The following is a 13,579-nucleotide window of genomic DNA, read 5'->3' as shown; positions in this document are numbered from 1 at the left end:
AAATTCACCCCAGGGATCATGTCAGTCACCCTGCTAGACAGGGTTCCAAAGAAGTAAATATTGTGGGAAGAAATATTCAGGGAATTTTTATGGTTAGGCTTGTATAGGCCCTAGGGTCGATAGCCTAGTACCAACATATGAACCTATGAACACATCAATGTGCAGGGAACACATGCACCACATGGGTCATACGGAGGTCGTATGGGCATTGAGTATGAGGGGGTGTCAGACATCAAGCGGCATGCTTCACTGTGCCCTGGGGGGAGTAGTGCATGTGGATGTGGACATACGCACCATACAACACACACACAAACACACAGGGTGCCAGTTCAGACATGCATGGGTGCATGTCTGCACGAGTGTGTGGTGGCCAGCAGTGCCAGCAGGATATACAAGGGTAGGCGATGGGTATACCTTGGCATCAGGCCACATGACAATGGTCTGCATTGTGGCACAGGCCTGTAGCTTCTGCATTTGCCCACACAGGTGGGTATTGTATCTGTCATCCAGTCACCTGTGTGACTATTGTGTGTGGCCAATGCTGTGCATCACTTGCCATGTATGTGTTCCCTAGTCCATGATATGTATGGTGTCTGAGAGGTGCACACCTCCCACATGCATGTACAGTGACATGTGGAACTGCACCTGAGGTGTCTGACCCATGCTTTGAACACAGCTTATCATCAGATGTGCCAGTCCTGCCCACCTGCAATAGGGACTGGTACTGGTCAGCAGATTTACATTGCACCTACAATGATAGCATGCTAACAGCATTTCCTGATGTCAGTGTCATCTGTCCATACAGGGCATGTTGTCAGGCATGGTATGTATGTTGTGAGTCACATGTGAAGGCACAGTGGGGTTGCTAACTGTGATTGGCTGGCCTTGATGTCACATGAATTGGTATGGCTTTGCACCCCAGCCTCTCAGCTATGTCCATCTGTTATCCCTGTATGGATGACATTGTGATATATATATAGGGCCACCATAAATGAAACTAGAACCCCCCCCCCACATTGCCCACACTCACACCTACCTCTACACAGGATACAAGTTACAAACACACACACACAGACACACACACACACACACACACACACACACACACACACACACACACACACACACACACACACACACACACACACACACACCTGTCATGTCTGGGAGTAGAACCCCTACCTAGCTAGCTTACTACACTACAGCACTACACAGTTATAGTACATGCCACAGACATTACTGAAGTACATCTTCCCCAAAGGTGTATTTCAAAATTAATGACATCAGCAGGACTACCAAAGTAGGGAATTTATAATGTACTGCGAGTGAGTAGCCTCTAATGCATTGCTTCATACACAGACACTGAAACACACACAAAACATCCTGAACTGGCATGGATGGAGCTGGAATACTACCACCATTCTAAATCACACTACAGCAGTACGCAGTTACAGGACGTGCTATGGCAATTACTGGGCTATCACTTTCCCAGAGGTGTATTACTAGGTGAGTGACATCAGCAGACTTGCCAAAGTAGAGTATTTGTATTTTACAGAGTGTGAGTAGCCTAAAAAGCATTGCTCTCTACTCACTCAGACATAGACTCACACACAAACACACACAGTTGTCAGGTCTGGGGTTCAAACACCTACCTAATTAGTATATCACACTATAGCAGTACGCAGTTACAGAATGCACTATGGAGATTACTGGGCTATCACTTTCCTAGAGGTGTATTACTAGGTGAGTGACATCAGCAGCCTTGCTAAAGTAGAGTATTTGTATTGTACGGAGTGTGAGTAGCCTAAAAAGCATTGCTCTCTACTCAGTCAGAGACACACACACAGCTTCACACACAAACACACATAGTTGCAAGGTCTGGGTTTCAAACACCTACCTAATTAGTTTATCACACTACAGCAGTATGCAGTTAGAGAACACGCTACGGTGATTACTGGGCTATCACTTTCTCAGAGGTGTACTTCTAGGTGAGTGACATCAGCAGCCTTGCCAAAGTTGAATATATGTATTGAACGGAGTGTGAGTAGCCTAACAAGATTTCCCTCTACACATTCAGAGACAGACAGGCATGCACACAAACACACACTCACACAATTGACAGGTCTGCGGTTTGTACTTCTACCTAACTACTCTGTCACTACAGCAGTATGCAGTTATGGGATGTGCCATGCATATTACTGAGCTATAGCTCTCCCAAAGGTGTAATTCACATTGGATGACCTCAGCAGGCTTGTCATACTACTGCTATAGGGAGGGCAGTGTGTGTATGAGCCATACCCCATTCATGTAGGGGTTGACATGCCACATGCAGGCACACACTGGGTCATATGTTACAGGTGTGTGTATACAGCTACTAAGTGGCTACTTCCTTGTACAGTCTTGTTGCACAGCTGGCATGTGCACCACATAGTCTGTCATGCTGACAGGTAATGGTGGCTAGTATCCGCAGTGGGTTACATCTGCACCTCATGTGTTGGGGGCACTTTGGCTGTGTGCCAGTTGTGACAGGCCCGCATGGCTCCTTGTCACGGTCACCCTCTTCCACACATCTATGCCCATGTACCTGTGGCTTATTATAGTGTGTTCTCCTTACATATTTGTCTGTATTCCTATCCACTGTGTGTGTAAGGTAGGAGTGGTGCATACTGACATGTGTCCACACTGAGAACTGCAACATCCAGATATGTCTGGTCCACTGGTGTTTGCAGACATGGCCTTCATGTGTTTAAGTGTGTGAGCATGCCCAGTATGACCTCTCAGTATGTTGTTGACTGACATTGCCTTCATTCCTCTAAGTGTGTGAGCATGCCTAGTATGACCTCTCAGTATGTTGTTGACTGACATTGCCTTCATTCCTCTAAGTGTGTGAGCATGCCCAGTATGGCCATCTATGTTGCATGTGTGGATCACGCCCAGGTAGTTTGTACTGCGGTGCTGACCTTTGTGTTGTATACCAACAGGTAGCATGCTGTGTCTGCAGGGTATCCATCGGTCATTTGCCATTGACTGTTGCTACATTTCTGCATAGCAGGGGACACCTGACTGTTTCTACTGTTCTACACAAGAGTTGGGGGGGGGGTCACACCTGACTGTTACTCTAAGTGTACGTTGGATGGGGGCACAACTGACACTTGTACACATTTGCTAGGACTGTACTGGTATGTCAGGTACTCCATTTCAGTCTGTAGTCTTACCTATCCTGCTATCTAGAAGCTTACCAGTGTACTACAGATCCTAGCTTTGTTTACCTACATATTAGTTTCTGACTTCCTAGCCTTCACAACTTACATCTGACTGCCTGGCCTGCTGCAGTCTGTCTGTGTAGGCCTGGGGGAGGGGTTACCCATAGGGCACATTCAGAGGCCATAGTACAGCATTTGTTTGTGTTAGTCTGCACCTGTCCTACTGGCTGAGACTGTTGTTGGGTATGTGATCCTTCCTGACTGGCATGTGTGGCTCTTATGGACATCCATGTCACTCAGGCCATTTCCTGCAGTGGGTTTTGTCACCCTGTGTAGTACTGGCTACTGTGGTGACTCCAGTATGTGTTACAGATTTCATGATGCCACAATGGGTGTCTACTGTCTGCTGCCTTGACATCCGGCCACCCAATTCCCTTGCATGTTCACATCCATACCATGGCTACAGGTAAAAACACATTCTACTCCATTTGGCAATTGGTAGGTTGATTGACTTACCTTGAGGGTGTGCCAGACTTGAGGTTGGTGCTGGAGGGCTACCTATGTTGGATGCACATAGTACACTCCCTCTAAATAGTTGGACACAGGTAGTGTCACGTGTGGCATCCCTTTTACTGTCTGTGCAAGTCAGAGAGTGGTGTCATTCCTTGGGCCCCTACTGTGTCAGTGCTTATGCTATGCATTGCCTCTTTGCCAAGGCCAGGGCATACTGGGCATGCCCCTTCTGCCTACTGGGGCAGGCTCAGGTTGTTCCTCCTCTGAGTCACTCTGTGCCTGTACAGGTATTGGTATTGGTGGGGGGCTGTGTGGCCCTGCCCCATGCTGTTTCTGCTGCCACTGTTTCAGCAGGATCATATTGTGTAGCATAGCACATACCATAACAATTTGGGTACATGTAGCTGGTGAATACTGCAGGGCTCCACCAGATGTGTCCAGACACCATAACGGTAACCTGGGCATCCCAAGCACATACTCTATTGTATGTCTGGCCTGTGTGTGTGCCTCATTATGGCATTGTTCAGGTGTGTGTACGTTTCTGATGGGTGTCATCAGCCACAGTTCCAGTGGGTACCCAACATCCCCAACCAGGTGACCGTAGGGGATGTCCATATTGGCAAATCTGTGGTACAGCTGCGTCAGTTGCCATATGTGTGAATCGTCATAGCTTCCAGGGCAGCCAGCACACGCATTCAGTATAATGCCCTGGGCATCACATACAACCTGGCAGTTGATGGAGGGGATGCCTCTGTGTTTGATGTAGGCCCAACCCTGCTCACCGGGTGGTGCTTTGATGCATATGTGCATGCAGTCTATAGCACCCACTACCCCAGGGTAGTTAGCTATTTGGTGGAAGAGACGCATATTGCGGGTCACCACCTCACGTGTGTTGAGGAAATATGCATGCTCACTGGCATGTGCTGACATGGCATCCAGGAACTGGTGGAATACTCTGGATGCTGATGCCTGTGAGATGCCCATGTTATCCCCAGTTGTGGTTTGGAAGGTACCTGTGGCCAGTATACCTAGGCCTAAACATACCTTGGTATCCACTGGGATGGGTTCCCCTCAGCCAGTGTGGTGTGTTAGGTGTGGCCTGCACAGCTCAACGATTTGCTGTAGGAGGTTTCTGTCCACCCTATAGCGCTCCACTATCTCTAGCTCATGTAGCCCCTAATAGGTTACCATAGGTCTGTACACTCTTCTCTGTCTCCTCACTGTGAGTTGTTTGGCAGCATTGACATCCTCACCACCCTCAGCCTCTTGCACATGCTGTTCTATGTTGCCTGTTGCAGCCCTTCTCATTTTATAGGTTTGTTTTTAAAATTTCCCCGCTTGTATACACCGGTGGTGTAGAGTGTGGAAAAACCAGGGGGGGTAGGCTTTTGCTTGGTTTATAGTGGTGTTCTGGGCTGGGCTGGTCTGCTGCCTGTGTAATTAACTGATTCTGATACATTTCACCTGGCAGCTCAGCTAGTTCTCCTTGATTACCTTCCTACTGCTGTTTTCCCTTCCCATTGCCTCCCTGTTTAAGCCTGTGTGCGCTCCGCGCAGACAGAGTGCTCATATGAGCACAGAGCTGCTATTTCTGGGTTTACCTTCCTATTTCTTCATGTGAAACCCAGTGCGTGGTGCGCACACCCGCTTACACTTTGTAAGGAGTGCTAGGCAGTTTGGACACACTTCTAGCTTAGCTGTGCTAAGCTAGGAGCAGTCCAGAGCCACAGGGCTCCAATCCACTTACAGTATGCCTGACACACCCACCCATGATGTCACCCATCTCCTAGTCTTGCACCCAGCTATTTCTGCTCTTACACTCTTGGGACCTGCCTCACACCCTGGGGAAATCTGGGATTCACTATCCTTCCCCTCATTTGCATAGGATTGCCTGCTAATGCATAGTTACATGTCCCACACTGGGCCTCCCCCCCATAGCAACCATTACTCACTGGCCAGGTTGTCTTATGCCTGCCATTGACTTGCATGGCTGAATACTGCTTTTAGATGGAATGCTTATTTTAGGTTTATTTTATTATTTTCCCCCCGATCCCGTTTGCGCGCCGTTGCCCTATGCTTAAACAGGCAAGATCAGTGAAAGGAATTTAAAAGTTGTTTTTTTTATTTTTTACACATTTTGCATTGTCAGTGGCCTTCTACTTGGCCATTGCAATGCTTCATCAATGATATGCAGCCTTTATTTGGAGCTGTCATAGCTCCGTTTTATAGTTTGCAGGACCATACTTGGTTACTAACCAAGTACATTTCTGCAGACTGCACTCATCCTGCACTGATACCTGCCTGCTTCCTGGATCACAAATTACCCTCATTTGCATGTTTTTCACCTGCAAATGAGGGCAATTTGCATACAGGGGCTCAGTTTGTGCAGGATTAGCCTAAGAGCTCACGTGCATGCCCCGGCAGCTCGTTCCTGGATCGCACATCAGCCATATTGCCGAAAATAGCTCTTAAACTATTCCTGCATGCTATAACGGGCTTCATGAATCTGGGGGTGTATCTCCCCACCCCTTCTTTCTGTTGTTTTTCCTAATTCTATTTTGCTTGCAGTTCTCTTTTATTATTTAGTTTCTCTCCCATTTATTTTCCTTTTTTTACAGATTCACATCCCACAGGAGTAGGCCAGGTATATACCTATATACCTCCCAGGCTAAGGAATGCTCACCCTCTGCCCATCCAGGGATGTACTTGCAGGGCTGTGGTAGAGGCACTTATCCTGAAGGCACCCGGCATGTGGCAGCCTGGTAAGTCTTACCAAAAGGGAGCTTTGGAGCTTGGTAGAGGAAGTACATGTGGAGTTAGTGGACAGATAAATTCAGCCAATCAACGCCTATCTTCAGTGTGTGAAAGACATGCTCTCCCAGATGGTGCTGACCAAGGCATCAAAACAGGCCCTGCCCCCTCAAAAGCAGGATCCTCTACTGCAACAACATATGGCAGTGGACATGTTTGATGCACTTTGGACTGAGACTCTTGCTTGTACTTCCTCAGCCCTTCTTCATTTATCCTTTCTCCTACACCCTCTTCCCTATTTCCCACCCACACTACTCTCTCATATAAAAAATATTTGAAAAAATATGGAGGTCTGTCCTCTGACAAAAACATAGTGCTCAACCTCTCCCCATCTCTTCCAGCACAAATCCTCTTCATCTTTTCCTTGTGTTTCCCCCTTTTTGTTCATCTCCCCTTTTTAGTCTTTCAAATCTTACCCTTTTTATTCTTTAATAAAACCATCAGGATGCCTCAAAAGGACACCCAATATATAGAAATATTATAAACACCTTTTCTTAAAAAAACGAAAAAACAAAAACACAATTCTAAGTGCTGAACAATCTGCAGCTTTCTTTAAAGGTTTTAAGTGTGACTGCTCTTAGCCATTCTCTCTTGCGATATTCAAGAAATAGAAAGTAACACAAACCCTTAGGCTTTGGCGAAGTAATACACAACGTTGTAATGCTGAACTTACTTTTTAGCAAGAAATGGGCATGTTTTCAAAAAAGACATCACTTTTGCTTATTCATTACGAATGACTTTCACTGACCTTATTCTCATAGCTTTGCTATTCGCCAATAACCATAAGTCATTTTTGAAGCTCCAGACTATGAATACCGGCCTATATGTGATAAAGAATGAACCACTAGATATTTGCTTTAAATAAAACAATACGATTTTATTGACTTACTACAAGTCTTCCAAACAGAACATAGCAACAGCTCTCACAGCAGAGTATGGTTTAACAACTAGTATCTTCAAGTCCAGTTTCTTGTAAAGTGCTTTTTTAATATAAACACAAAACAGTCTCTTGAAGTGCATGTAGCAAACAACCAGCTGGTTTTAGTCACAAGAGCAGAATATTGCAAAAAGAGTAAGAATTAGCAAAGGCACTAAGGAGTGCAGCTGTCACTAGAAATAGTGGACCAGTGATTAAAGCGGGACTAAGGAATATGTTAATCATTAGAAATAACAATGGTCAACACGGGTGTAAACCAGGTTTCCTATATATTATAATTAGGGGAAGTTATTTGGAAATACTGTTTAAAACAACCCCAGAGACCTTAAAATAAGTTTAAAAGAACATTACAAGCAAGGCGTTTAGTGCATAAGAAGTAACAATGGGACAATGGAATGAGCAGGTATGACAGCCTATATCCCAGAAACACACTCCATACTCTTGGATAGAAAAGTTAGTTGTTGTTGTTGTGTCTTTCGGCTTTTCCCAGTTAGGGGTCGCAACAGTGGAACTCCGGTCCGCTAATGATTGGCAGTAGAGTTTTATGTGCCGAGTTGCCAGCCCTGATGCACAACCTTCAACGAAGGTACGCCCATTCACGCATGTCTCCAGACAGATGACGCTCTAGCTGAGAATATAACGGGACAACGTCTTACTGTCAGGCGACAGCGCTACCAAGTTAGTAATTTGTCAAATAAAATAGCAGGTTTAAAGCCACTATGGTGAAGGAATCCATGCATGCAAAACACAGTAAGTAGTGCATGGCCAGGTACAACAACTAAGGAAGAAATTAAAGTAATGTGTACTGTCATCTTTCATTATTTACTCTTTATCAAGGTAAGATGGGTCCTGAGCAGAAAATAACTGTGTGGAATAATGATTAATAATTAAGGAGCAGATATAAAAAATATATTTTTAGACACCTGTTTGGCTTTGCCCATTTTACAGTGATCGCCCATTTTCATATAAATGTAATATTAAGAAACAGGTTCAGTGGAGAATACTGAGCAATTTGAAAATATTAAAACATTGTTGACTTTCCTATATAACATTATGGTGAATGGCAAAGGCAGATGGGCCATTTTGATAGAAACTTAAACCACTTGTGTAGCAATAAGTTTTATGCACTCATAAATACAGCCACTAGTAAAGTAATATATTAAAATAATAAAGCCAAACAAAATAATAAGCATTACCTTATATAATAAGGAATATACAAGCATTTACCTTACTTAACATAGGTGATATTAGTGGTCATATAAAAAAGAGGTGTATGACTTTGTATATAAACATGATAAAATAAATGTCGTAGTACAAAACAACAGCAGCAGCAAGCAATATATATGGTATAATTCTTTCCATAAATAGCTTGACTAGAGACTGTGATACTTTTAGTGGAGTGTTTATTCAGGTAACCTACTGTAAAACAATGCATTTTGTGCACAGCAAGGGTAAGTGTCAGTGGTACATATAAGACTGAGTACAACAGAGACCATAATGAGTAAAGAAATATCAGAGGCTTGACTACATTTCAGAACTTCAGGTGATTTTCTAAGCTACATGTCCAAGAAAACTGAAAAGCAAATGCCATGCTCTAGACAGTGATAAAATCACTTTAAGTGCTTTACAGCAATGGCATATGCTTGATTAGGGCAGCTCCAGTGATTCAGTCTAACACATGGGCTACCCTTAGGGAACCATCTGGAAACATTACATCCGAGCAGGTAATTTAAGGCTCATTTAAGAAGCACTACAGTTTACTTCGCATAAGGTTTATAAAATATAATAAACCATTTTATCTGCATGAAGAAAGAGAAAAATAAATTAGTGATAATAAGCATGGAACAGTACAACCACACTCAAGCAATCTGAGGATCGTACTTAATTATTTTGTCCATTAGATAAACATTCTGGTTTGTTGATTAAAAATCAAAGAAGGTGAATACATGATTAGTTATTTGCTAACAGTTAGTGAAATGTGAATTTGGGCAATCTGGTTCAAGCTTATATCTGAAATACCATAAACAGATGCTTTCAGAAGACTAAAACTTAAACTGTTTGCCTTCATAGTAATGAAAATCAAATAAATGCAAACAGTTCACTTTGTTCCCATGGGGTTTTAACAGTGTGTGCCTCAACAACATATTTGTTTTTGTTTGCTTTTGTCAGTTTGTTTGTTTTTAATAGTATATAATGTTTTCTCTAATATATTTTTTGAACAGTCATATGTTTTTGGACATATAATAATGCACATGTATGTACCAAGTGGAAAACAAATGTAGTTCTCTGTGGGGCAAAGTCTTTGAATTGATGGTTTATCACTCCCACAGAAGGTTTTGTCTGGCAACATAATTACGGGTCTTTGTCTTTAACATTTAAATAGTAGAATTAGTAGGCAATCAAACTATCCACTTTACTATGGGTGGATTCATGAAACAGACATGCTAATGTCTTCACAAAAGTACCTACTGCCTAAGAAGAAAATCACCGGTAATTAAAGCAGAACTCATGAATATGTTTGTCCTAGTAATCAAATTAATTTTGTGATCAAAGTTATGCATATATCACCACTTTTCACTCAGTGTTTTGTACAGTGCATTTGGAATTTCATAAGTGAATGCATAAATGTTGGTACTCTGAAAAATGTGTTTCTGATTACTTCTAATAACTTTTATGTTTATTTAGAATTTTGTGAACAGACCAGAGCACTAAACATGCAGTGCCTGATGTCATGAGCTTAATATGAAAACTTCAATTTGGCTGGGTTTTTCTTGGAGTTTTTATTGACTGCTTTGTGTGTGTGACTTTTTGGGCCTTTGGTTTAGATGTTAGTTATTTTGCAGGCATCTTAATGATTATGGGCATCAGCTGGATCAAAAGAACCTATGTTTCTGAAGTATAGCCAAGCTATCCAGTTATGCTGTGCTGATGATGTCAATAAAAGGCCGAAAAATGCTTGTTCACAGGGTTTGGTTTAAATGGTCTGAATGTAACTTTAAAAACTTAAAAAGTAAAAAAAAAATCATGGGCATTGAGAAGCCCTGCAACTGAAACACTTGATGTCCTTTCGACATCATTTGAATATATCCCAAGGGCCTCTATTACAGTAGGTTTAAGGTATCACAGAGTAAAAACTCTAGCTTGGCTGGGTTTTTCTTGCAGTTTTTACTCCAAGGTAGTGGATCCTCAGGGTTAATATATATAGTAAGCAGGGATATGAGAGCACAGTCTGCATCACATTTGGTTTGTGGCCCTTTCAGTTTCCAGTCCCAACAAATCAGTGAAAAGCTGCTTTCAGTCTGTGAACTCAGATTTGTAGATGTGTGTGAGAAAGTACTTGTTACAGGAAGGTCAGTAGATTGTACCTTTTGAAAGACATTATAGAAATGGAATGTGCTATCATATCATGACATCTCAGTCTCTGCAGTCTGACTCTCAATGTTCAGTCATGATTTTGTCACCAGTAGCTTCACTGTTTTCATGCGCCATATTATCAATATCTTATTGATCACCACTGTACAAGTATGTGTGCATGCATACAACAAAAGGTTCCCTAGAACAGTTATGAGACACATTCCTGTGAGTCCAGAATATGTGAAAAATAAGTTATTTCACCACCACAATATTTAATAACAAGCTTCATTACTACAGTATTCAAATACTTTTGGAGGGGGCAGTCATCCCTTTACTCTCCCAGTATGGGGAATATGCCCCCATATTTCTTTGATGTACATATACTGACTCCAAGGTCACTGCATCTCTGCTATGATCTGATATTCCACAAATACAGACATGGCATACCTTCTCAAATTCATTGCTATGGTACTGCTATTCTAAGGATTGCAAGTGAGGTCCTTGAAAGTACAGCAGCCCCAGCAGTAGCAGCTACTGTTATCACTTCTCTCCAATGTGCAGGACTGAGTCTAAACTCCATAGGTTGTCTGAGTGGAGTTCATACATGCTTGCTACATTTCACATGTTTTTTTTTCAAGGTATTCCTGTTTACTTCTACCTCTCAAAGGAATTCATGCTGTGTAAGTTTACTGAGTGCTCTCAAATTATCATTCAAATTTTGTTGCAGCATTTATATAAAACATGAAGAATCCTTTGGCTCAGTGTAGCCTCCCACACATATATACACACAGGTTCCCTTCACATGGTCGATATTTCAGAATGTCGACATTCATATGGCTGAGACCATATGATCAACATTCGAAATGTCGACTATGCGGAACCAGCATCTCTGTACAGTACGGCATGGAAAGATGTCCATCTTCCACACTGTAGTGCAATCTCAGAGTTGGTATATTTATGTTCCTGTGGGTGTGTGTGTGTGGAGAGGGCGGAACCCCCACTGGGGGTGCAGCGTAGCCCCCCTGCTAGCAGTGTGAAGGTAAGTTTTTTTGTGTTTTTTATTTTTTCTTCTATGGTCGACAGTTCGGATGTCGATCATATGGTCTCAGCCATATGAATGTTGACATTCTGAAATGTCAACCATATGAAGTAGATCCGTACACGCACACATTCATATGTGCACATGTATGCACAGATCTTGTTAGTGTGTGGGTATGTTTTTGTGCATGTGTGTGTGTGTGTCTGTCTGTGTCTGCTAATGTTTAAATTTAGATACTGACAAATATCAAATGCTGAGCAAGAAAAAGATATTAAGCTATGTGAAAGTGGATTTCACATTCTCTGAACTACAACCAACTGCATGCAATAAAGTAGCTGATTTCACAGCACAAAAACATTTTTGTTTCTGCTTATAAGTGTAGTTTTCTGTACAGATGGAAAGGGATGCATAAATACTCATTTTGTGAGAAAATGATTTTTGCAATATTTCAGTAACACATCTTTGAGATGTATTATAGCAATAACTCTTGCCTGGGTGTGGGTAATGCTGGATTTACCCACAGTTGGCATGGTTTGGTCAAGAAAGCAAAGCCCAAGTGACCAAACAAGGCCAGCATTGGGTAAATCTAGCATTACCCACATCCAGCCATGGGTTTTTGCTATTATACAATTGGTGTTAGTGTTGTGTTGTGTTTTTGCTGTTGTTGTTATTTAGGTTTCTGTTTGTTTTATTTTGCGTTCTTCCACTTTTTCTGAGAGAAAATAGTGCCAGACTTTTAGTTCAAGTTTATTGTTTATTGTATATTTCTTTTAATTTAAATATAAGTTAATTTTTCAAGAGATGTAAAAAGAGAATTATATAAGTAAATTTAGTTTTTAAACATTCAGCTATGTTTTGCTGTTGTAGTTTGTTTTATATCTCTACACTGCTTCTGATGTGTTTGCTGTCTATTTTCAGTTGTTGACATAAGTTTTTCTCAGTGTAGTACCTGTAATAAGATATTGTCTTTATATTTATTTATTTATACAATTTATTTTTTTAATTTATAAGTTATATATCAGCATAAATTTACTTATTTGTTTTTTGGGGGTGTTATGCTGTAGATGTTTACTGTTCCATAATTTATCTTTTTTTCTGTGGTTGATGATGTTTCTGGTGTATTTTTCAAAGTGTGGAGCTTCTGTTTTATGGAGTTTCATTCTTTTTTTATGGTTCTCTGTTTTATTATTAGTATTATCTTCATTTATTGTATTTTTTAGTGTTTGATGTCGTGTTCCAGAGATTATTTTCCCCATGTTTTGAATTCATCTAGTGACAGCTGGTAATAGGAGTGTAGTGATGTTTCACTTTTATCTCCTGTAATGCTCATTATTTGTTGTGCTTCCATTCCTGATTGTGAAAGTAAGGTTAATGCTGTTGCTCTTAAGGAGTGGTTTGTATATCTTTTTGATAGATTTGCTAGTTTGCAAATTTCTGGTAGCATTTTTGAAAGGTAATTTATTCCTATTTGTTGTGTAGTATACCAATTTTTCATTCTGCCTAGTATATATTGAGGCAGTTTCTTTGGGTGTAGAAACAGTGCTGTCGTATTAGGTGACATTTTTTGAAACTTTTTCTAAGGCATAATGTTTTTGTGTGGTTTTTCAAACATGAATCCTCTATTTTGTGAAGTAGTAATGTTCTGTATGGCTTTTGGTATGTTTGTTAACATTTTTTGTTATGTATTCTGTGCTATCTTCATTTGTTTTTATTCTGAAACTG

At 41.5% G+C, this 13,579-nt stretch overlaps 1 protein-coding gene across 1 annotated transcript in view; it reads left to right on the top strand.

Annotated features, from left to right (window-relative positions):
- The window catches only part of GRM3 (glutamate metabotropic receptor 3), a 980,615-nt gene that overhangs the window by 434,045 nt on the left and 532,991 nt on the right, over nt 1-13,579 (top strand). The window lies entirely within an intron of this gene.

Source organism: Protopterus annectens, chromosome 11.part0, assembly GCF_019279795.1.
Source record: "Protopterus annectens isolate FY-2018-M chromosome 11.part0, PAN1.0, whole genome shotgun sequence".
NCBI lineage: Eukaryota > Metazoa > Chordata > Ceratodontiformes > Protopteridae > Protopterus > Protopterus annectens.
This window is presented reverse-complemented; position numbering and strand designations above follow the sequence as displayed.